Source organism: Mus caroli, unplaced genomic scaffold (genome assembly GCF_978045245.1).
Source record: "Mus caroli unplaced genomic scaffold, Mus_caroli_1 scaffold_1, whole genome shotgun sequence".
NCBI classification, from domain to species: domain Eukaryota; kingdom Metazoa; phylum Chordata; class Mammalia; order Rodentia; family Muridae; genus Mus; species Mus caroli.
Window position 1 is genome coordinate 95,324,126 of NW_028227256.1, and position 23,841 is coordinate 95,347,966.

Below are 23,841 nucleotides of genomic sequence, written 5' to 3' on the forward strand. Positions count from 1 at the left end.
CAGTTAAGTTCTGGCTAGTATTTAAGAGGAAAAGACAAAAGAAAAAATATCAATGTTGTGGTGACTTGAATATGATTAAACCCCATAGGATCATGTACCTGAATACTTAGGGAGAGACTTTAGGAAATGTGGCCTTATTGGAGGAAGTATGTCACTTGGGCTTTGAGGTTTCAGAAGCTCAAGCCAGGCCCAGTGGCTCACTCTTTCTTCCTATTGTGTGCTGATCCACATGTAGAGCACTTGGCTCCTTCTCCAGCATCATGTCTCCCTGGGAGCTGCCATACAAGATACCATACCATCATGATGAGAATAGACTAAATTTATGAAACTGTAAATCGTTCTGAGCTAAATGTTTTGTTTATTAGAGTTGCCATTGTCCTGGTGTCTCTTCACAGCAATCAAACACTAAGACATAACATATGTCTTCATAATTTAGAGCCTAGAAATGTAGGGAAATGCAGCTGAATCTCATGGCTGGTTGTAGGGACTTCAGAAGGTGATGTGAATTCTGAGAATGAAAAGTAAAGGTGAGCATGCATGGAACAATTGCTCCCTTATCTAGGCCAATGGTCTGTCCATTAGATGAATCCTAAAGAAAGAAAGCAAGGGCATGTAAAAGCAGACTTCATTATTCAATTATTTTATTATTAAGGTTATTTCTACTAACTTAATTATCAAGCCTTCCAAAGATGGAGACATACTTTTAATCCCCTGGTGACAATACATAATCACACAAGACCAAAAATAATAAATAAAATATAGTATCCATCTTTACAAAACTCATACCCACTAGGATAGAAAATGATGAGAGTCATAGTATGGAGTACAGATGAGAATGTCATAGTTGGCCTTTGACCCCAGCTGTTCTAGTATATTAGATTCACCCTTTTTCTCTTGGCACCAAAAAGCAGAAACCCCTACAAATGATGCTTCTTCTCTAGGTGTAAATTTCTTCTACAGAGGAGTGGTGAGAGACAAGACCAATTTCATCTTGTGTTCAGAGTCCATCTTAGTGAACCTGACCTAAGGTTAAATTAACTAGCCTACACCTAGCACTAGTTTCCTGATTATATTATAGCAATCTTGTATGTAACACAAGTTTCCCAGATACTCACTAACAAGCCTACACCTCCACATAACTCCCTAACAGCCACCAATCAAGAGGAAAGCATTAGTTATGTTTATGGTTTGGCTCCTAGTACCAGGTAATTATTTTAAAGAGAAAAAAAAAAATAATAGCCTCCCAATCAAATGTGTGCCAGGCTAGAAACCTCCTTGGTTGTTTGCTTGCCTCTATAAAAGCTTACTTGATACTGGGCTTCACCATCCCATCCTGTTGCTTCAGGGTCTGTGATGAGCCCAAACTTAAGCTTGAAAAAGATCCATCCCATAATCAGCTTCCAAACGCTGACACCATTGCATACACTAGCAAGATTTTGCTGAAAGGACCCTGATATAGCTGTCTCTTGTGAGACTATGCTGGGGCCTAGCAAACACAGAAGTGGATACTCACAGTCAGCTAGTGGATGGATCACAGGGCTCCCAATGGAGGAGCTGGAGAAAGTACCCAAGGAGCTAAAGGAACCTGCAACCCTATAGGTGGTACAACATTATGAACTAACCAGTACCCTGGAGCTCTTGACTCTAGCTGCATATGTATCAAAAGATGGCCTAGTCGGCCATCACTGGAAAGAGAGGCCCATTGGACACACAAACTTTATATGCCCCATTACAGGGGAACGCCAGGGCCAAAAAAAAAAAATGGGAATGGGTGGGTAGGGAAATGGGGGAGAGGGGGAAGGGTATGGGGGACTTTTGGGATAGCATTGGAAATGTAATTGAGGAAAATACGTAATAAAATATATTTAAAAAGTGGATATAAAAGTAATATCTAGATAAATATTTGATTTTTCTAGTACACTAATTAAAAATAGTGAATTTGAAAACATAAAAACAAAACAAAACAAAAACAAAAACAAAACAAAAAAACCACTAGTACAATTGCATTGAAATTTGGCTCCTTGGTGGTCTTTTGGCGTTTGTGATCCTGAACTGGCATAACAGTGGATTATTCTGTTTCTGGCATTGCTCTTCAGCTGAAAATATACCTTTTGTCAAAGAGACGTATTTGAAGGTAGCATATTATACCCTTTTAGAGTCAATTTTAATGTTGCACACTCTACTTCATAACCGTTTGTCCAAAGATTATCTTTAGTAAGAAATTTGTTTAGGGTAATTGTGCAAACATGTGCATGCATATTATAAACCTTAATTGAATTCATGAATTTGTTAAATATATGGTAAGCTTCTCCCCAGTAACTACAACTACACTAAGATTGGACCATACTGAGAAGAAAAGGATAAATCCCAGATTACATCTTATTTCAATTAAGAAAATTCAGTAAATGGGACACAGTATAGGCTGATATTCAAGGTTGGCAAGACAGCTCACCAGAAAAGGTATTTATCATCATGCATGATGAATGCCTTGCTGAGAACCAATATGCTAAATGGATGGAACCAACTCCCACAAATTTGTGTGTGTGTGGGTTTCACATACACAAACACTCACAAAGAGAGTGACAGACAAAGGGAGAGATGGAGAGACAGAGAGACAGAAACAGAGAAATAAAAACACTCACACAATATTAATAAAAGATAGTTTTGCAAATAAATTTCCACAGACTTTGGGCAGAACAGAAAACAGTTACTTTTTCTAGATACCTCTGGTTTTAAAGTTGAAGGAACAGGGGATGGGCCTGAAAGGCAGTTGAGAACAAATCAATAAAGCAGAAAATAAACAGAACAAGTCTTCAAACTAATAACACTTAAATCCTGATTTCAATTAGAATTATTTCTGCCAGGCTTGAAACAGTTTTTGTATTGTACCTCTATTATATTTGTGCTTTCTTGCTTTCTTTGCTATTTCAGATGGAGGAAGCAGAGCTATAAATATGAATAGGAAAAATGTCTTTTGTAGTATATTGAAAACAAAAAGCAAAACAAAACAAAAAGAATCAGATAGGAAAAGTGTTAAAAATGTCTTGGTTGGGGTGGCATTGTGGCAGGGGCTTGAGCAAGCTTTTTGCTTTGCATCTTCAGTCAGGACGCAGAGTGGTGATTGCTGGGATTGGTTCATTGTCTTTTTTATTCACTATGAAACCACAGACCAAGGAAAGGTGCTGTCCTGAATTAAAGTAAATCTTTCCACTTCACCTTAATCTACATAATCCTTCAAAGGTATGCTTAAAGGCTACATTAATGTAGATACTCCATAATAGATAAGCCCATTGGCTTAGCTGATGGAATGTTATACCTGCTATAAGTTGTCAATATTAACCATCAGAGTGGTTTATCACTGGTTTGTAAACTTCAAATGGGAGCTTTGTCATCTCTGCTGAAGGGACTTGTGATCTTAGAATAGAGTTGTAGAGGAAACTGACTTCCCCAGATATTATGTGCACAGAGTAAGATTGGGCGATGTTGTTTAGTCTTAGTAGAAAGGACTGGAATGTCCTGTTTGGAGCTTATTCAATAGGCCTCAGTATCTGCTTTTACCAGGTGATTTTTGGTTTGGTAAAATTGATCATAGTCCAGCTGAGAGGATTAATGTTGGATAGAAAACAAGATGTTAAGATGAAGGTGTTTTTTTATATTTATTTATTTTTTATTAGAGATTTTCTTTATATACATTTCAAATGCTATCCCAAAAGTTCCCTATACCCTCCCTCCGCCCTGCTCCCCTATCCACCCATTCCTGCTTCTTGGCTCTGGCATTCCCTTGTATTGGGGCATATAAAGTTTGCAATACCAAGGGGCCTCTCTTCCCAATGATGGCCAACTAGGCCATCTTCTGCTACATATGCAGCTAGAGAAAGATGAAGTTTAGTGAATAGGTACTGTTGGAAATGTAATTGAGGAAAAATATGTAATAAAAAAAAGAAATTAAAACAGGAGCTGCTTTGAAGCTATGCCTGCCTCTCTCCCATCTTTGCCTTGATTTATTCCAGTTTGTTCTATAAGATTGTTTCCTCTCTATACCTTCACATCTTATCAAATTCTGGAAATGCAAAATCATGCAGGCTTATATTTATGATGGGGACTACAGCCACTTCAAGGTAGGAAAGTGCATCTCAAATTGGAACAGAAAAAAAACCCTTTGGTCTAGAGTTATGGCTTAAGGGTGAAGAACACAGACTGTTATTGCAGAGAATTGGAGTTTGATGTTCAGCACCCATGCTGGGCTGCTCAGAAAAGAGTGGGACTGTAGCTACAGGGAATCTGACATGCTCTTCTGGCCTCTGCCAGCACTACACTGAACACACACACACACACACACACACACACACACACACACACACACACACACAGAGAGAGGCATGGGGGGCATAAAATAAATTGTTACAAAAGTAAAGAAAACTTTAAACTTAAGAGCTATAGGGTTTCTTTGAGTTCTGGTCATCAGAACAGTCTATTTCTGAGCAGACCTGGGATTCTGATCAGCCCAGCTAAAATTTGACCAAGACAGACTGATATTGCTTAATTCTTATCTTCAGCTTTTGCTCTCCTACTGTGTGAAGCTTCTGTCACTACTGTCAAGACAGGGAGGAAGATACTAGCTTCTCTGTTCATTTTTTAGATAGTCATACTGACTAAATTCCTTCTAGTTGTTTCCATCCTACATCAAGGAACCAGGTGGCAGTATCTGGTTGGTGGACCCCAGATAAAGGTACTTGTCCTAGAACTCAGTCAAAAAAGAAAAAATCAAGCTCATGTTTAAACTAATCAGGTAAGAATAAAAGACCATCGGACAATTCATCATCCATGTAACTGAGTTTTATGGAACACTGTGTTCCTGAGTAAGGCAACCCCGTTACAAAATAACATGAATATTATGGACTCACTGATAAGTAGATATTAGCCCAGAAGCTCACAATGCACATGATACAACCCACAGAACATGTGGAACTTAGGAGGAAGGAAGACCTGTGTGTGGATGCTTCAGTGCTGTAAGAGGGGAACAGGATGTTCATAGAGGTGGAGGGAGGGGGAACCAGAGAGAACGAGAGGAGGAGGAAATAAGGGAGGCATTATCAGGTACTGAAGGGAACAGGAGCTCTCTCAGAACTTTTGAGTACCCTGTGCCACTTAGCTTGCATTTACTCTGGATAGAGGATTTCTCATCTCCAATGTCAGGTTGCTTTTGAATGAAGTTTCCTTGCTACTCAAAAATTCTTTTGTTCTTACACCAAAAGCTTGAATAAAACACCAAGAAGCTGGGAATATAAGTCCATTTGTTAGATAAAGACATTAGAGCTTCCAGCCACTTTGAGATCAATACCAGGTACGGGCTTTGACAGTCATGGTGGTTTCACTGTTCAAATATTCCTCACAATGTCATATAATATTTTTCTTTTCTTTTCCTTTTTTTTAAATTAAATTAATTTTTTTTTACAATCCAGGTTTTATTTCCCTTCTAGTCCTCCCTCTGACTGTTCCACATTCAATACCTCTTCCCCCATCCCTGTCTCCACAAAGATGTTCCAGAGAGAGAGAGAGAGAGAGAGAGAGAGAGAGAGAGAGAGAGAGAGAACACAGAAGCACAGAGAGGGAGTAGGTGATGTCTGGATTATATAGGGTAGAGCATTTGTGGGAAGGGCAGTATAGGCTCTGTCTGGAAAATTTTGGGCAGCGGGCAGTGTATGACAGCCATACACTGCAACAGGTAGGGACTGGGGGTTGCTGGAAGAACCTGGAGACCAATTGAGCTCTGGTATGTTAAATAAGCCTCTCAACTGCTTGTCATTTATCTCACAGAATTACTAAGGCTTAATTATACTGAGGCACTTTGGCACATGATGAATACTCTATAAATGGTGGATAATCTTTCAGTAGGCCTCTTGGCTTATCAGCATTGAGGTAAAGCTGTAAGGCTGAAGTATGAGCAGTTCAAGATCCTCCTGTCTTTGAGCCCTTAGGAATCTCCTGTTATAGCTAAATGCCCTTGAATGGGGGAAACAGTTATCAGTCTCTTGAAAGTTGGGTGCATCTTCTCTGACAGAACTGAGACCTGGTAGGCCTCTGCTATACATGTGTTGGTGTGGGGGTCTCTTTTCAGCTGGTGTATGCTGCCTGGTTGGAGGTCCAGTGTCTGAGAGATCTCCTGGGTCCACGTTAATTGAGACTGCTGGTCATCCTCACAGGGTCGCCCTTCTCCACAGATTCTTCCACCTTTTCCCTAATTCAACCACAGTGGTCAGCTGCTTCAGTCCATTGGTTGGATGCAAATATCTGCATATACCTCTTTCAGCTGCTTGTTGAATTTTTCAGAGGGCAGTCATGATAGGCCCATTTTTGTGAGCACTCCATAGCCTGCATAACATTGTCAGGTATTAGGGCTTCCCCTTGAGCTGGATCCCCAATTTGGGCCTGTCCCTGGATCTTCTTTCCCTCAGGCTCTTCTGCATTTTTGTCCATACAGTTCTTTCAGACAGGAATAATTATGGGTCAGAGGTTTTGACTGTGGGATGGAAACCTCATCCCTCATTTGATACCCTGTCTTTTTGCTGGATGTAGGTTCTTTAATTTCCCTATTCCCACTGTAGGACATTTCATTTAAGGTCCCTCCCTTTGAGTTCTGAGAGTCTCTCAACTCTCTGGTCTCTGGTACCTTAAGGAGGGTCCCCCACCTCCTACCTCCTGTGGTGGATGTCTGTTTCCAATCTTTCTGTTGAGCCACAGGGCTTCAGTCCTTTTCCCCCAACCCATTACCTGATCATGTTCCCCTCTTCCTCTCCCTGTTCCCTTTCTCACCAGGTCCCTCCATCCCCCACCCCTGCTGCGAATGCTTTCTTCTCCCTCCCAAGGGAGATTGAGGCATCCTCACTTAGGCCCTTCTGCTTGTTAACCTTTTTGAGTACCATAGACTGTATCCTGGGAATTATGTATTTTTTCTTGGGGGGGGGGGAGGGAGGAGGATAATATCTACTTATTAGTGAGTACATACCATGCATGTTCTTTTGGGTCTGAATTACCTCACTCAGGATGACATATTCTAGTTCCATCCATTTGCCTAAGAATTTCATGAAGTCATTTTTTTTTAATAGCTAAGTAGTACTCCCTTGTGTAAATGTACCACCTTTTCTGTATCCATTGCTCTGTTGAAAGACATCTGGGTTCTTTCCACCTTCTAGCTATTATGTATAAGGCTGCTATGAACATATTGGGCGTGTCCTTGTTATATGTTGGAGAATCTTTTAGGTATATGTCTGGGAGTGGTATAGCTGGGTCTGCAGATAATACTGTGTCCAATTTTTTGAGGCACTACCAGACCTATTTCCAGAGGGGTTGTACCAGCTTACAATTCCACCAGCAATGGAGGAGTGTTCCTCTTTCTCTACTGTCTCACAAGCATCTACTGTCACCTGAATTTTTTTACCTTAGCCATTCTGACTGGTGTGATGTGGAATCTCAGAGTTGTTTTGACTTGCATTTCCCTAATGACTAAAGATGTTGAACATTTCTTTAGGTACTTTTTGGTCATTCAATATTCATCAGTTGAAAATTTGTTTCTTAGCTCTATACCCCATTTTTAATAGGGTTATTTGGTTCTCTGGAGTCTAACTTCTTGAGTTCTTCTTATATATTGGATATTAGCCCTCTATTGGATATAGATAGGTAAAAATCTTTTCCCAATATGTTAGTTGCTGTTTTGGCCTATTGACAGTTTCCTTTGTCTTACAGAAGCTTTGCAGTTTTTTGTTTGTTTGTTTGTTTGTTTTTATTACTATTTTTTTACTCTTTCATGGGTATGAATGTGTATGAATGGGTCATACAGAGCACATGTATGTTCATCCATAGGGTGGGGACTAGTAATTTTTTTATTTTGTTTTTTTTTAATTAGGTATTTATTTCATTTACATTTCCAATGCTATCCCAAAAGTCCCCCACCTGCTCCCCCACTCACTCCCCCACCCACCCACTCCCACTTCTTGGCCCTGGCTTTCCCCTGTACTGAGGCTGATAAAGTTTGCACGACCAATGGGCCTCTCTTTCCACTGATGGCCAACTAGGCCATCTTCTGATACATATGCAGCTAGAGACACGAGTTCTAGGGGGTACTGGGTAGTTCATATTGTTGTTCCACCTATAGGGTTGCAGATCCCTTTAGCTCATTGGTTACTTTCTCTAGCTCCTCCATTGGGGGCCCTGTGTTCCATCCAATAGCTTACTGTGAGCATCCACTTCTGTGTTTGCTAGGCATAGTCTCACAAGAGACAGCTATAACTGGGTCCTTTCAGCAAAATCTTGCTAGTGTATGCAATTGTGTCAGCGTTTGGAAGCTGATTATGTGATGGATCCCCGGATATGGCAGTCTCTAGATGGTCCATCCTTTCCTCTCAGCTCCAAACTGTGTCTCTGTAACTCCTTCCATGGGTGTTTTGTTCCCAATACTAAGAAGGGGCACAGTGTCCACACTTTGGTCTTCATTCTTCTTGAGTTTCATGTGTTTAGCAAATTGTATCTTATATCTTGGGTATTCTAAGTGTCTGGGCTAATATCCACTTATCAGTGAGTTAATATTATGTGAGTTCTTTTGTGATTGGGTTACCTCATTCAGGATGATGCCCTCCAAGTCCATCCATTTGCCTAGGAATTTCATAAATTCATTCTTTTTAATAGCTGAGTAGTTCTCCATTGTATAAATGTACCACATTTTCTGTATCCTTTCCTCTGTTGAGGGACATCTGGGTTCTTTCCAGCTTCTGGCTATTATATATAAGGTTGTTATGAACATAGTGGAGCATGAGTCCTTACCGGTTGTAACATCTTTTGGATATATGCCCAGGAGAGGTATTGTTGGATCCTCTGGTAGTACAACGTCCAATTTTCTGAGGAAATGCCAGACTGATTTCCAGAGTGGTTGTACAAGCTTGCAAATCCCACCAACAATGGAGGAGTGTTCCTCTTTCTCCACATCCTTGCCAGCATCTGCTGTCACCTGAATTTTTGATCTTAGCCATTCTGACTGGTGTGAGGTGGAATCTCAGTGTTGTTTTGATTTGCATTTCCCTGATGATTGAGGATGCTGAACATTTTTTCAGGTGCTTCTCAGCCAATTCCTCAGATGAGAAATCTTTGTTTAGCTCTGCACCCCATTTTTAATGGGGTTATTTGATTTTTTGGAGTCCACGTTCTTAAGTTCTTTATTTATATATTGGATATTAGTCCCCTATCTGAATTAGGATAGGTAAAGATCCTTTCCCAATCTGTTGGTGGCCTTTTTATCTTATTGATGGTGTGTTTTGCTTTATAGAAGCTTTGCAATTTCATGAGATCCCACTTGTCAATTTTCGATATTACAGCACAAGCCATTGCAGTTCTATTCAGGAACTTTTCCCCTGTGCCCATATCTTCGAGGCTTTTCCCCACTTTCTCCTCTATAAGTTTCAGTGTCTCTGGTTTTATGTGGAGCTCCTTGATCCACTTAGATTTGACCTTAGTACAAGGAGATAGGAATGGATCAATTTGCATTCTTCTACATGTTAAAATGCTGTCTTTTTTCCCCTGGATGGTTTTAGCTCCCTTGTCAAAGATCAAGTGACCATAGGTGTGTGGGTACATTTCTGGGTCTTCAATTCTATTCCATTTGTCTACTTGTCTGTAACTATACCAGTTCCATGGAGTTTTTAATCACAATTTCTCTGTAGTGCAGCTTTAGGTCAGGCATGGTGATTCCACCAGAGGTTCTTTTATCTTTTAGAAGAGTTTTTGCTATCCCAGGTTTTTCATTATTCCAGATGAACTTGGAGATTGCCCTTTCTAATTCGTTGAAGAATGGAGTTGGACTTTTGATGGGGATTGCATTGAATCTGTAGATTGCTTTTGGCAAGATAGCCATTTTTAATATATTGTTCCTGTCAATCCCTGAGCATGGGAGATCTTTCCATCTTCGGAGATCTTTAATTTCTCTCTTCAGAGACTTGAAGACAAGCTCTCCTCTTACAGGGAAGGTGCACAGATATCTGGCGTTCTGACCTCCCTCCTGGCAGAAGATGAAGGACCAAAACAAGACCTGTCCCAGAAGCTGTGTTGCTTTGGCCTGTCACAGAAGCTGTTCACTTCTGTAGTCCACACTCTCACCTCCACAGACTAGTCTCAGAGGGATTCGGGAACCAAGATGGCTTTCCCAGGTGCTTCAGCAAAGCCCTCCTGGCAGGGCAGACACCTCTCCTCTGGCATGGAAGGTGCCCGGATGTCTGGAGCCTGAAATGGGGTCTGTCTCAGAAGCTGTCCTCTAGGGACCTTGGGGGTGTCCACTGAATCTGCACCCAGATTACCAAGTGCTGGCAATGAACAGAAGCGACTTATGACCCTGGTCAGGCCGGATTTCCTGCTTCTCTAATGCTGTCTCAGGTCCCACGTGATTGGATTGGAACAGAAGTTGTGTTCCACTCACTGGTGGTCCTAAGATTGCTTGGAGAGTCCTCTAGGGGACCTTGATGGGTGTCTGCTGACTCCGTGCCCAAGGTGACCCGGTGCTGGCGCCCACTGGAAGGGAGCTTTGCAGTTTTATTAGTTTCCATTTGTTGATTCTTGATCTTAAAGCATAAACCCCTGGTGTTCTATTCAGGAAATTTTCCCTTGTGCCTATGTTTTCAAGGCTCTTCCCCACTTTCTCCTCTATTAGTTTCAGTTTATCTGGTTTTATGTGGAGGTCCTTGTTGGACTTAAGGTTTGTATAAGGAGATAAGAATGAATCGATTCACATTCTTCTGCATACTGACCTCCAGTTGAACCAGCACTATTTGTTGAAAATACTGTCTTTTTTCCCACTAGATGATTTTAGCTCCTTTTTCAAATATCAATTAAGTATAGGTGTATGGGTTCATTTCTGGGTCTTCAATTCTTTTCCATTGATCTTCCTACTTGTCTCTGTACCAATACCAAACAGTTTAGGGTTTTTTGTTTTTTGTTTGTTTGTTTGTTTGTTTGTTTTTATCACTATTGCTCTGTAGTAGAGCTTGAGGTTAGAGATGGTGATTCTCCCAGAAGTTCTTTTATTGTTAAGAATAGGTTTTGCTTTCCTGGGTATTTTATTTTTCCAAATGAATTTACAAATTGTTTTTTCTCTATGATGAATTGAGTTGGAGCTTTGATGGGGATTGCATTGAATCTCTAGACTGCTTTTGGCAAGATGGCCATTTTTACTATTTGATCCTAGTAATCCATGACCATGGGAGATCTTTCCATCTTCTGAGAACTTCTTTGATTAGTTTCTTCAAAGACTTGACATTCTGGTCATACAGATTTTTCACTTGCTTGGTTACTTTTTGATCTTAGCCATTCTGATTGATGTAAGGTAGAATCTCAAGGTTGTTTTGATTTGCAAATCCCTGATCACTATTTGCAAATCCCCTATCACTTTATACATTGCTTTAAGTGTTTCTCATCCATTCTAGAGACCTCTGTTATGAATTCCCAGTTTACTTCTATGTCCTATTATTTGCTTGTGTTTTGTTGGTTAATTTCTTGAATTTCTATATTTTGTATAGTAGTCCTCTATTGGATGTGGTGTTAGTGAATATTTTTTTCACAATCCGTAGGTTGCCAATTTGTGTTATTGATTATGTCCTTTGTCTTACAGAAACTTCCCAGTTTCAAGAGGTTCCATTTATCAATTCTTGATCTTGGATTGTGAGCCATTAGAATTCTGTTTAGGAAATTTCCTCTTGCACCAATAAGTTCAAGGATCTCCCACTTTCTCTTTTTATTAGATTCAGTGTGTCTGTTTTAAATTGTGAATCACTTGAATGCAGGAACAGTGACTCATTAATTATGGTTCCCAAGAGAAAGTAATACAGATATTTCCACAGAAATAAAACTCATAATTGGGCAAAAATGGTAGCTTCAAGTATATGAGGAAGCAGAGTTTTGCTAGACAATGTTAGTGATCTGGGCTACGAACTAAATGTCCTAATATGATAGGTATGAATAATATAACTCGGAAGACTGGCAGAAAGGCACAGTGGTGTGAAGCTCTCCATGTATTTGAAGGAAGAGTAGGATGCTTGTAGTGTCTGAAGAAATTTCAGAAGTGGGAGAAGAAAAAGCAACAGTGAAAATTAAAGAGATTGAAAGGATGTGAGTGATGGCTCATTTGATCCATTTGACTGGACTAAGAAACTCTTAGTGGGGTAATGAAACATACATTTTGTGTTTCTGAGAGTGCTTCCAGAGATGATTGACTGAAGATATAAGACAGCCACTTGTATGGGTGTAATCATTCCAATAGCTAGGGTCCAACACTAAAGAAAAGGGGAAAAACAAATAGCCATCTGAACAGCAGTATATTATCTCCTCTTTCTAACTATGGATTTAGTGTGACTAGCAGTCTAACCCTCCTACTGCAATGCCTTTCCTTCTATGATGGAACACAAACCATGCACACAAATAAGTTTTCTCTTCTTGTTATGCATATGGCCATAAACAGAAAATTAACAGATGGTTGTAAGAAGGTGTATATAAGAAGCATTAGGGTATGGTATTAAACTTGGAAACAGAAAAAATATCTATCCTGGGACCCAATTTTTATGTAATGTTAAACTCATAGCATGGGAAACATCTGTTGCATGCAATGATATAGGTTCTAAGACATGATGTCAAATCCCTCAGCAGAGAAAGATGCTAGTACTGGAGAATTTATTCTCTAGTGGAAGGATCTAGAAGACATTCATACATTTGTCCATTTACAACATTGCTGAGTGTTTGATAATAAGGGTGTGAAAAACTGAGCTGTTCCTGTATAAATGTACTAAATAAATGATGGATGCTTTGAAAGTCCAAAAAATAAGTGAGATTGAATAACATTAATTCTAAATTTGTTTGTTTTATAAAATGTGTATGTAGCTGGGGGTGTTTTCCCAGAAAGTCAGAGGACAACTTGTTGGAGTTGAATTTTCTTTCTTTTATGCATGAGTTCTAAGGATCAAGATTAGTTTTTCTGGGTTGCAAGTAAGCATTATTACCTCTGGAATCATCTTTTGGTACTGTTTAATTGTGAATATGATATTCAAAATTGGAAGGCCAGATGAATCTAGAAAGAATATAATTGAAAGCATAAAATTTTAACAATAATTTATTTGTATTACCTAAATTTTATGCATGTAACCATATGTGTAGACATCTATGTAATCCAGAAGAAGACACTTGATCCTGTGGAACTGAGGTTACAAGTGGTTGTGAGTCAAGCAACAATAGTGCTTGAAATTAAGACTTAATAGCTCTGGAAGCTTCCTGGGCTCAAAACATTAGACTTTCTTGCCATAAGATGTAACTTTAGGCAACTCAAGACTCAGGACACCCTACCTTCAACACAATACTGTTCTTTATTGTTACATCAAATTCATTCTGGACATAAGTACAGTTTCTGATAGTCATTCATGATCTGCTAAAAGTCACTGCAGATCTTCAGTCACCTTTTTACTCAGATGGTTTAAATGAGTATAAAATAGGAAGTTCCAACATTAAAGAGGTTCCTTACTGGGTAAAGTGCTTGCTGTGGAAGCAAGGTGACCTCAGTGTCATTTCCAGCTTTCAAGTGAAACTGTGAACATGAAAATTTGCCCTTAGTATAATAGTTCTGTGGAGCCAGATGGGAGGACCTTTGCATCTCACTGGCCAAACACTAATCAGAGGGTTCCAGTCAACCAATGGATTTCCTGACTGAAAACAAGCAATGAACTACAGCAGCAACAACAAATAAAACACAGAAAGGTCCAGAGTAACAGCACCTATTGCTTCAGAACTCCATATTCAGGTACATGCATATACATACACCCACACTAATACACAGACACAAGCCTGAAGTTAACCCTGGATACAAGTGGTTCTAAGATTCTATAATTTATCAACCCGGCTACCCATACCATAACAAACTCTGGCAGAAATGGGTGGGAGTTCCTTCCAATTAACAAATTAAATCATCCCATAATCTGACTTTAATTTCTGTTTTAAATTAAGAAAATGCATAAATATGTGTGTGTGTTGTATGTCAAATTACCTCCTTTTCAAGATAACTTATTTTGGGAAATTAATTTTTCAGAATGTGTTCTTCTGCTGTTCAAGAGAATTCTCTTTAATGGATTCAAATATACGTGATAAAATTAAACTGCTTCTCAATGATGAGAGGGAAAGACAGATCCAGTCCTTATGTCTGACATTGGATTAGATTGTAGCTATGGAACACACTGGCACAAATATTTTCAAAAGTGACAATATTAGGTTTGTTCATCCTGCTATTACTGATATAGACCAGCTATTTTTTTCAGTTTGTTTGAAACATGTATGCACATGTATAAGTGTGCACATGATGGTAGATACCAGAGAGAAAAATAAAGGGACATAAATTATCTTTCTCCCTAACTCCCAATACATATTTTGAGACAGAATCACTCATTGAATTGGAGTTCAATGGATGGTTTTATATAGATAGATAATAAGCCCCATGGATCTTTCTATCTCTACTCCTCTCAGTATTAGCAGTACAAGTGCATGCTTTCATTCCCAGATTTAAATGCCCATGCAAAAAATATGAAGTCTTTATGATTGTATGTAAAGCTCTTTATCAACGTAGCTATGACTCCAGCTTCACTGCTTTTATTTTTCATGTAAACTATGAATTTTTTCTTGAAAGTTCATCTTTGACAACTTGATCTACTATTACTCCTCAGAAGCTGTATAATGTCCTTATAGGCTGATACTAACTGACTGGGTAGCCCACTGAGAGATGCCTTCTTAAGCATCGGATGCATTTAGCATCTGTGCTTAGAATTATGGCAGCGTGCCATGAATACTGTAACAGTGCTAGTCAGTAGTCTTTAGTGACATTTAAGCTTCTGTTTAGCATGCTTTGCAGACTTATTGTGCACAAACCTAAAACAACTGAGTTGCTGAGCATTCCTATCAGCCCCTACATCTCTCTGTTATCAACAGAGCACTGAGCAGCCACATAAAGGGCAAGATGAAGTATTGAAGAGATCCCTGTCCTTTCCTCACTTACCTTACCCACAGCATCCCATCTCAGACACAGGGGATTTCTCTGGCATTTAGACTAGAGATTTGTGTTGCCTCACAGTGACAGGAAAAACACTCTTTAGAAGATTTGCTGTCAAGAATCACAGCCTTAGCCTTCCACCCAGGCATTGTGTGCCTTCTGAATGACTTTGCAAATAAGATTTACCAAAGGCAAATATTTGTATATTTGGAGGGATCTGCAATCAGACATTGATAGAGTTATTTAAAACACAAGTAGAAAGCTTGTGTGAAAACGTGTCTTGATTCAACTTTGATCAATTGGTGAAAAGGTTAATATAAGCTGTAAACTTTGAAAAACAAAATTTACAAAGGTTCATTCACTTACTCATTCATTCACTTGCTGTATCAACATTGATATGAACTTATGCATGTCAGAGAAATCAAAGCTCAAGGTTTACTTGAAATAAATCTTACATTTTAGCATTATAGCAACTCCATCTATATATTTTAAGACAATATTTTACATAGTCCAGCCTGGCCTTAAATGTCCAATCCTAGGAGTACAGAGATTCATTATCATGTACTATTGGAGATCAAACACAGGGCATTGTGTATACAAGCAAAACACTTTAACAAATGAGCTACACTTTCACCCTGAATTTAATATATTTATCATCTATACAAAATTGTATACAAATATGTCCATGTGTGTAGATACATAATGAATATTTTCTAAACAGGTTGATTATAAACAAGAAATAATAGAAATAATTAAAGAAACTGTTTAAACTGCAGATACAACAACACAGATATTTTTAGAGTATGGTGGTGAATGGCACTTATATTCAAAGCAGGAAAAGAAAACAACAAAGACAAAAATAAGCAAAACAAAACAAAATCCAAATCCTCCAAAATATGGACAGTAAATACCATAAAGTCATCAGATTGGGACCATTCTTTCAATACAGAATTACAATATTCTGAAGAGATTCTAGTGCCCTCCTTCCTATGGCTAGTCAGACAATGGAAACAGTGGACCACCCAATTTTCCGAAAATCTCGTGCTTGGAGAAAGAAAAAAGGTTGAGAGATTGTTATGAGAGAGGGAAATCTTGGAAGATAGAGCATCTGGAGCTATGAAAATGTTGATGGGTAGGATCAGACCTTGACTAGGACTGCTTAGATATAGATATTTCTAGGCCTTCTATTTAAACTTAAATGCCATGCTAAAATCTAGGAGGTTACTTGAGGAGGAATAGTTCAATTGCCTATTGTGTGTTTCTTTGTAGTGTCCTCACAGTGAATAAATCTCCTTTTTGTGTTTTTTATCATATTTGTTTAATTCACTTTTTGACTATGTAGCACTTGTTTAGGAATGTCAGGGCTCTGTCCCTAGTAGCTATAGTAACAATGGGAAGGCAGTGAAGCCATGGAAAGGATGCTGTAGTTCTCAAGGGAATCTGGGTGTTTACAATGAAAATTGTAGGTGGGCTTCTGGGCTTCCAGGCAATTGCCTTCATCATTTCTATTTCTTCAGGTTTCAGCAAAAGAAACAAATCAGAGGAGGCATGCTAAATTGCCTGACAATTTCAAGGTGAAAGGGAAATTGAGTCTGAGTGGAAGCTATACTGCTCATGGTCAAATGTCAACTGATCTGAAGGAGACAGCATCCTCTTCCCTGACCCCATTTTCTTATAGCTGATATCCCTTCTAACACCAACTTTTCTAGATAAAGCAGACATTTACTAAACATCGGAATACAAGATAAGAAACTAGGAAAATATTTTGAACACAAGAAGGGGGAGGAGTCTCTTGCTTAGAATCTGAACTCCTCTCAATTGTGAAGCAAGATTTCTAGCACAGGTAACAATTACTTGAGATGATGCAGCAGAGTTCAGGTCCCAAAACCTAACTTGGGAAGCTCACAACTTGGGAGCTCCAGAAGAATGTCACCATCCCTCACAAATTCACACGGTAAATTCAAATAAATATCAAGAAAAATAAGACTGTTCTTTTCCAGCTATGAGCCAACATTTTCTTAGAACTCTAATCAGGAACTCGATGTACAGTGAAATGTGCCGTACACTCCTTGGACTACACTAGTTCCTCCATGAGTTTTTTTCCAATTGTAATCTCATAAAAGTCACTTCAACATCCATACTGAAATCTTGATTATTGAAGATGAAAAGTAGAGGAGAGGTAGTGTCCACAAAAATCCAGCAAGTTTCTACATTGTCATCACTAGGGCAGGAGAGGGTGCTTCATTCTTAAAACCACACAATACTCTTAGGTATGCTTGTTCTCTTCATAAGGGCCTTTCTCACACATTTAATAAAATCTCTAATCCTGCTGAGCTTCATTATTCCCTTTCATTATTCATTAAATCCATTAGCCATGAATGACAATTTGCTGTGAGTTTATGCATCTAAAAAATGGAAAGAAATCCAAGAATATGGAGCCTCATCATGTGCAGCTATGTCTCAGTTCTCTCACCAAATACCAGGCAAGAATGTAGTTATTCATTAGACAAGGTGACTAGACCTTCTGCTCCATACATACAATCTTTTATTCTCTCCCAGGTTACAATTAGCTTCTAAGGCCTTATTATGCCAAGTTTCTGAAGCCCAATAGACTTGGATGAATATTTGGTTTCTAAATGCTCTTCTTGAGATGCACAGAACATCTTCGAGGGATACTTGTTAAATGAATTCAACTTTCACCTGAGGCAAATGAACTCACAGGGAAGGTAAGGCAGAAAGAGTTCAACAGTTTGGTGCTAGAACATCAACCGACCCTAGTGACTGTTCTCTTAGCAGGTGACAGATTTGCAGCCTTAGCTTCTTGGTAAATGTTTGATAAGAATGACTCGTGCCTCCCTGAAGGTGTCACCTTAATATTCAGAGTGCCCTGCAAGGAAAGTTGAAAGTTGTGTGAGGATAGCATCCCACACTTCTGAAGGCTTCTTGGAAGGTTCATTATTCAGAGCAGACATTTAATCACACAGGGTTGAGTGTCATGATCAGAGACTTTGAAAAGAGCTAGTCTGAGTCACTCTAAAACTTCTCAAGTTAATTTCACATGTGCTGTAAATCTTGTAAAGTTAAGAGGGTGGAACTTGTAGCATAATAAATTTATCAGGATGTTGTGGAGATATTTCTCTATCTTTGCTAATAGAAAATTGCCCAGGACCTTTGAGACCAATAACCACATGTAAAAACCCAGAAGAAACTTACAAATCAAATTCAGACAGCATAAAATTCTAAGCATAAAACTAACATTGTCATCATTTCTCAACAAGAAAACAAATATCTTTGGGTGACATTGTCCCATTACTGCTATTCAAACATAAGAAAGCACTGGACAGTGCATATACAGATAGACATAGACATTTACACCTACTCTCTTAGTTCCTTTCATGTTAATGTGACAATATCCACAACAGGAGACTATTAAGAAATGCTGAGCCTGGTGTGGCCTTTGTGGGGACAGAGTGACATTTTCCATACCTCTAGGATAGGACCCTAATGTGAGCCTCCATGAGGGTCAATAATCGCTGTGGGCATAAGGTTTATTTGTTTATTAATGAACATAATTTCTGAAACTGGTACTATCAGTGGAGGACTCTTCTGAGAAATGTTCTTCCTGTTAATTTTAATGACTACATGATGGTTAGAAACAGCATGAGTTTAGGAGGTGAGGGTGTGGCTATATCTTAACAAAATGGTAAACACTTGGAATTTTAGCCCATACTTAAGGCTATGGGATAGACCTCTAAATACTTTAGTTGGAAAACATACGATTTCTCAACTATGTGAAAATTAAGGAAGAAATATGAATTATCAGAAGGGTTATATTAATATAAAGGAACAAAAACAGCTGAACTTTGCACCAACTTGTTAGAAAATTACTACAGAAGAAGATAAAGAGATTTAGGGAGTGTGGATCAGAGTAGACCCCACCCTATTACCCATTTTGTTTATGTTTATAAAGACAGATGGATTCCTGAATTCAGGATAGACCTAGGAAAGAGAGTTAGGACCCAGGTGGAAAAGGTCAGGTCAAGGTCACACACAACTAGTTCATCATCTGTGCTTAACAAAAGCAGACAGAGCTCTGAATTTTTTTTTGCAATGTTAAGAAAAAAATAATGCGTCCTGTCTCCTAATAATCAAAGGGATGGAGTCTTGGGATGATGATTCATAAGAAAATCAAAAGAAAACCTAGAAGAAATGACTAGATTGATATTTAAATAGAAGCCTGAACCTGTGTTCTGCCGGAGATGCACTATTCAGAGAAATTTTTAGGGTAAAAAGAGAGAACTGCTTGGAAAACTGACATAAAGCAAGCCATACATGGACAGAAACATCTCTTAGAACAGCAAACAGAACATGGACAGAGAGAACTCTTAGAATAGTAAGCAAGCAGAATATAGATCTCCAGAAAGCAAAATATAGAGTGAAGCACACTTGGAAAAGCTCTATTGAGCAGTACACAATTTGTCAGCTAGGACCCAAGATTTCACTTTGGGTCATTCTTTTCTAACACTCCCAACCACTATTTTCTCAAAACTCTTCTCAAAGCAAAGGATGTTCCTTGGCATAGAAAAGAAAGGTTTGTTCTTGTCTTGGATGAGGATACTGTCCATCATGGTAAGGAGGCATGATGACAGTCACACTGAATTCATAGTCAGAAGGTAGAGATTAATGAAAAGCAACCTATGCTTTGCTAATATTTCCACTTGTTTAAATTCATTCCTGGTACACAGACTATTGATTTACCAAACTTGCTATCACAGTATGTGCCCTATGAAACAAAGTTCAGCCACCCATCCCAAATAAGCCAATCAGAACAGCCAAATTAATAGAAAAAAAAAAACAGAAAAAAATATTCAATGTGGAAACATTGGAGATGGTGACAAACATATCCACTGACATGTTCTAGTTCGTTTTCAAGCATCTAAAGTGAGATTAAAGTTTAAAAAAATGGCTGTGGTGGTTTGAATATGTGTGTCCCAGGGATTGGCGTTATTAGGAGGTGTGTTCTTACAAGAGTAGGTGTGACCTTTTTGGAGGAAGTGTATTACTCTGGGGGTAAGCTTTGAGGATCTCTTTTCCTAGCTGCCTGGGAACCAGTCTTCTGCTTGCCTTTGGAAAAAGATATAGAACTCTTAGCTCCTCCTGCAACATACCTACCATCGTCTTGCCTTGGTGATAATGAACCTGTAAGCCAAACCCAATTAAATGTTGCCCTTTATAAGAGTTTCCTTTGTCATGGTGTTTCTTCTCAGCAATGGAAACTCTAACTAAGAAAATGGTCAGATATGTGCATCTACGTAATCACACTTAGGGTGTTACCCTGCCTACCACAGATGTACTGCTGTTTCTGTAACTCTATAAATCCCTTTCTCAGAGAGAAGAGTTCCTGCTTAATCTGGTTTGGACCTTTTATTTTCTCCCAGCATAAGATTCCAGAGTGTTGAGGATGTGTGGAATTCTAATTTCACAATGTTCTTTGTTTTGATAGTTTCATTGTTAAAGTACTAAAATATATTCACTTATGCCAGGCCAGTTACAAATGTATGGTGCTGTCTACAGTTCAAGAAGATCCTACCATCTTAACAGTATACATTATCACTCACAGGCCTTCTTTAAGCCTTGACTCCAAGGTGATTGTAGATTTGTCAAGCTAACAACCAATATTAGCCATTGAAGTATAGGTTCATGTGCTTCAATAAAGAGGAAGGAAAAGCATGCACATCAGCTCTTTTCTTTTATCCCAGAAAGGAGAAGCCATTGAAAATACATTTTAGGAACAGAGTTAAAGGCATTTGTCTGAAAAGCAAATGATGAAATCTATGGAAAACATAGAAGAGTAAAGACAAGGGAAACCAGAGACAAAACTGAAGGTTTCTCCTGTGGAATCTTGTGGATGGTGTTTACGTGTGTGTGTGTGTGTGTGTGTGTGTGTGTGTGTGTGTGTGTGTGCTCCTGTGTGTTTGTCTGAATTTCATTTTTGTTACTATAATAAAATATACTGCACTTGAGAGGAAGACACATACTAAATTTGATGACAGACAGTGTTAAAGTCACACATTACTTCTTAGTCTTCTTTTTTTTTTAAAGAAAAGAAATCCTATTGTCAATGATACATTTCATATACACATATGCCTTATATTTAGTAGTACTTCAGCATTATAATGCACAGTCTTGTTGCTTCTGCCTACGTTGTCCAATTAGTATACATGTCCTTAGCACATAAAAGCCTGTATATAGAGAAAAAAAATATTTAAAAAGTGGAAAGAACTTGTTTCTTTCATTGTTTTCCTACCTGCAGTCTTTGAAAACTTCATTTGGCAAGAAAACAACAGGAGTCTTCATAAAATCACACTTTAAAAGGGTATTGAAGAAAATGTTTCCAATTGGGCCTTTAAAAACACATTTAACTGAAATGGACGTAGCATGTAATATGCAAGAAGTTAGCACTAAAGCTGTGGTTGAAATGAGTACACGATGGTATTTTTATAGGAATCAAGGAATAAGAGGCAGTCTTTTAACACATGTCCAAATTTCCACTGAGCAACTAAGCCGAGATCCTTTAAATTATCATCAAATATTGGTCAAGTACAGAGCCTGGAATAATCAAGTAAGGTCCCTTTCTGGGTGACAGTATCCAGAGTTCTTACCAAGACTATAAAGATAAAATGTCTTTGCATAGAGATTACAATCAATTGACTCACCAGGAATAATATCAATTGAGTCAACAAGCTGCATCAGTAAACCATTCACAACACTGGAATTGTTAAAGGAATAATGTGAAATATCCATATGGGAAAGACTTAAAGACATTAAACCATGACTGCTGAATGAGTCTATTAGAAAATGAGTGTCAGAATCATTATTAAAAAATATTATTATAGAATACACACACACACACACACACACACACACACATATATATATATATATATATATATATATATATATATCACAAGTTAAGCAATGTAAAGTAGACAGCACCTCTCTTAAGTAGCCCAAACTTTAGGAATACATGATTTCAATCATGTCAAATTCTTTGAGATATTATATAAACACATAAAAATATTCTTCAACTCATTCTACATACATAGTAGGTCCGGGAAGTGAAATGGAGAGAGGGTACAAAAATAATAAGATACCTTTATCAACTCAGAGAAACTCAAAATATGTTAATAAAGCAAATCTTACTATCTTTGTGACTAACAATTCATTTATAATCAGATGGAGAGATGAATCTGAAATTAAGAGTATTTGTTGCACTTGCTGAGGACCTATGGTGAGTTCCCAGTTCCCAGGTCAGATTGTTTACAACCACTTTATAACCCCCATCTCCAGGGATTTGAAAGTAGTTTTTCTATTCTCCATAGCCAGCTATATGCATGTATGGATGCACACAATTTCTGTTTGCTCTTCTATTGGCATGATAAAACTTTCTAACCAAAGCAACTTACTCAGAAAAGACTGTCTTTCACATCACACTTCTAAGTAATTGTCTTTCAGTGGAGGATGCCAGGGCAGGGACACAAAACAGGAACCTGCATCAGAAAATATTGAGGAAAGCTTCTTACTAGTTCAGCTACTGGATTCTGCTCAAATAACTTTCTTACACAGTCCAGGCCCACCTGTCTTGGGATTCTTCTACTCACTGTGGCCCAAGTTACATCAATCATCAATCTATGCAATCTCTTGCAGAAATAGCTACAGGCTAATCATCTGGGTGAATTCCCAATTAGGGCTATTTGTAGGTACTATAGGATAGCTATTTGGCATTGGATCACCAGGTAGATGGCTCATTCCTAGATAAGACTTTTGTCTTTTTGTTTCCAGTGACTATTAATCATCTATACCTCTTCTTTTTGGGAGAGGCCTTGTGAGATTTCCTTTACTCACACTGGCATATCAACTGGTGTCATTGAGAGACCAAATTATTAGGGTTCAGACTCCATCTTAGAGAACCAGACTTAAGGTTTAACTCAAGTTAACTAATAGGCCTATAACTAGCACCAAATTCAAGGCTACACACCAACAAGACCTGTACCTCCAGGTTACCCCCAAACTAATCAAGAATCTAGCAATAGTCTCCAGGTTATTCCCCAAACAAATCTACATCACCAAGTTAGAAACCCAACTTGGCACTTCACTTCCTAAAAACTACCAATCAGAAGGACATGCAAAAGCAGCTAAGCACCAAGCAAATGTTAAGTTTATGGTTTGGCTTCTAACACTAGCCAATTATGTTAAAGATCACAGTAGTCCTCCAATTAGATACCAGCCAAGTGAGAAACACTCACTCCTTTCTTGCCATTTCCTGTAAAACCTTGTCCTAATGAGAATTCACAGCTTTTCTCCACGGAACCAGTCCTGTGGGTCTGCAATGAATTAAGTTCAAGCTCTAGCTTGTGAACAAAGGCTTTTGTGTGATTTCAACAAATTGGCTTTTGATTGTTCTTTTGGGGTTCACAAATGCTTTCTGCTACTACATTTTGGTACACTGGCTGGGAAGCTCCCCATGGCTTTCAGGACTAGCAATCTGGAGAGTCTCAATGCTATCAAATTCAGTATGAGTCTATTCATATATGTTTTTACGCGTTATATTTGTGTTTCTCATAACAAGATGACTTTGATGGACATATTAACATGGGACAGACACATAAGATTTTCTCCTTAGTCAATTAAAGGATGTTAAAACTAGGGGACAGGCATCAGAAAAAAAAAAAAAAAAACACATGGACCATATTCTCCAGATCAGAATGGCCTGCTTTCAACACCAG

The 23,841-nt window shown here is 38.5% G+C and overlaps 1 long non-coding RNA gene across 2 annotated transcripts in view; it reads right to left on the bottom strand.

Moving 5' to 3' along the window:
* Positions 1 to 23,841, bottom strand: part of LOC147006089 (uncharacterized) — a 161,144-nt gene that overhangs the window by 18,488 nt on the left and 118,815 nt on the right. Inside the window, exon 6 of one of the 2 annotated variants that reach the window (XR_015047557.1) lies at positions 377 to 589. The exons of the other annotated variant lie outside the window; for it this stretch is intronic. This is a non-coding gene — a long non-coding RNA (uncharacterized LOC147006089). Of the gene's footprint in view, positions 1 to 376; positions 590 to 23,841 lie in introns of those variants that run through there. 2 annotated transcript variants of the gene reach the window in all.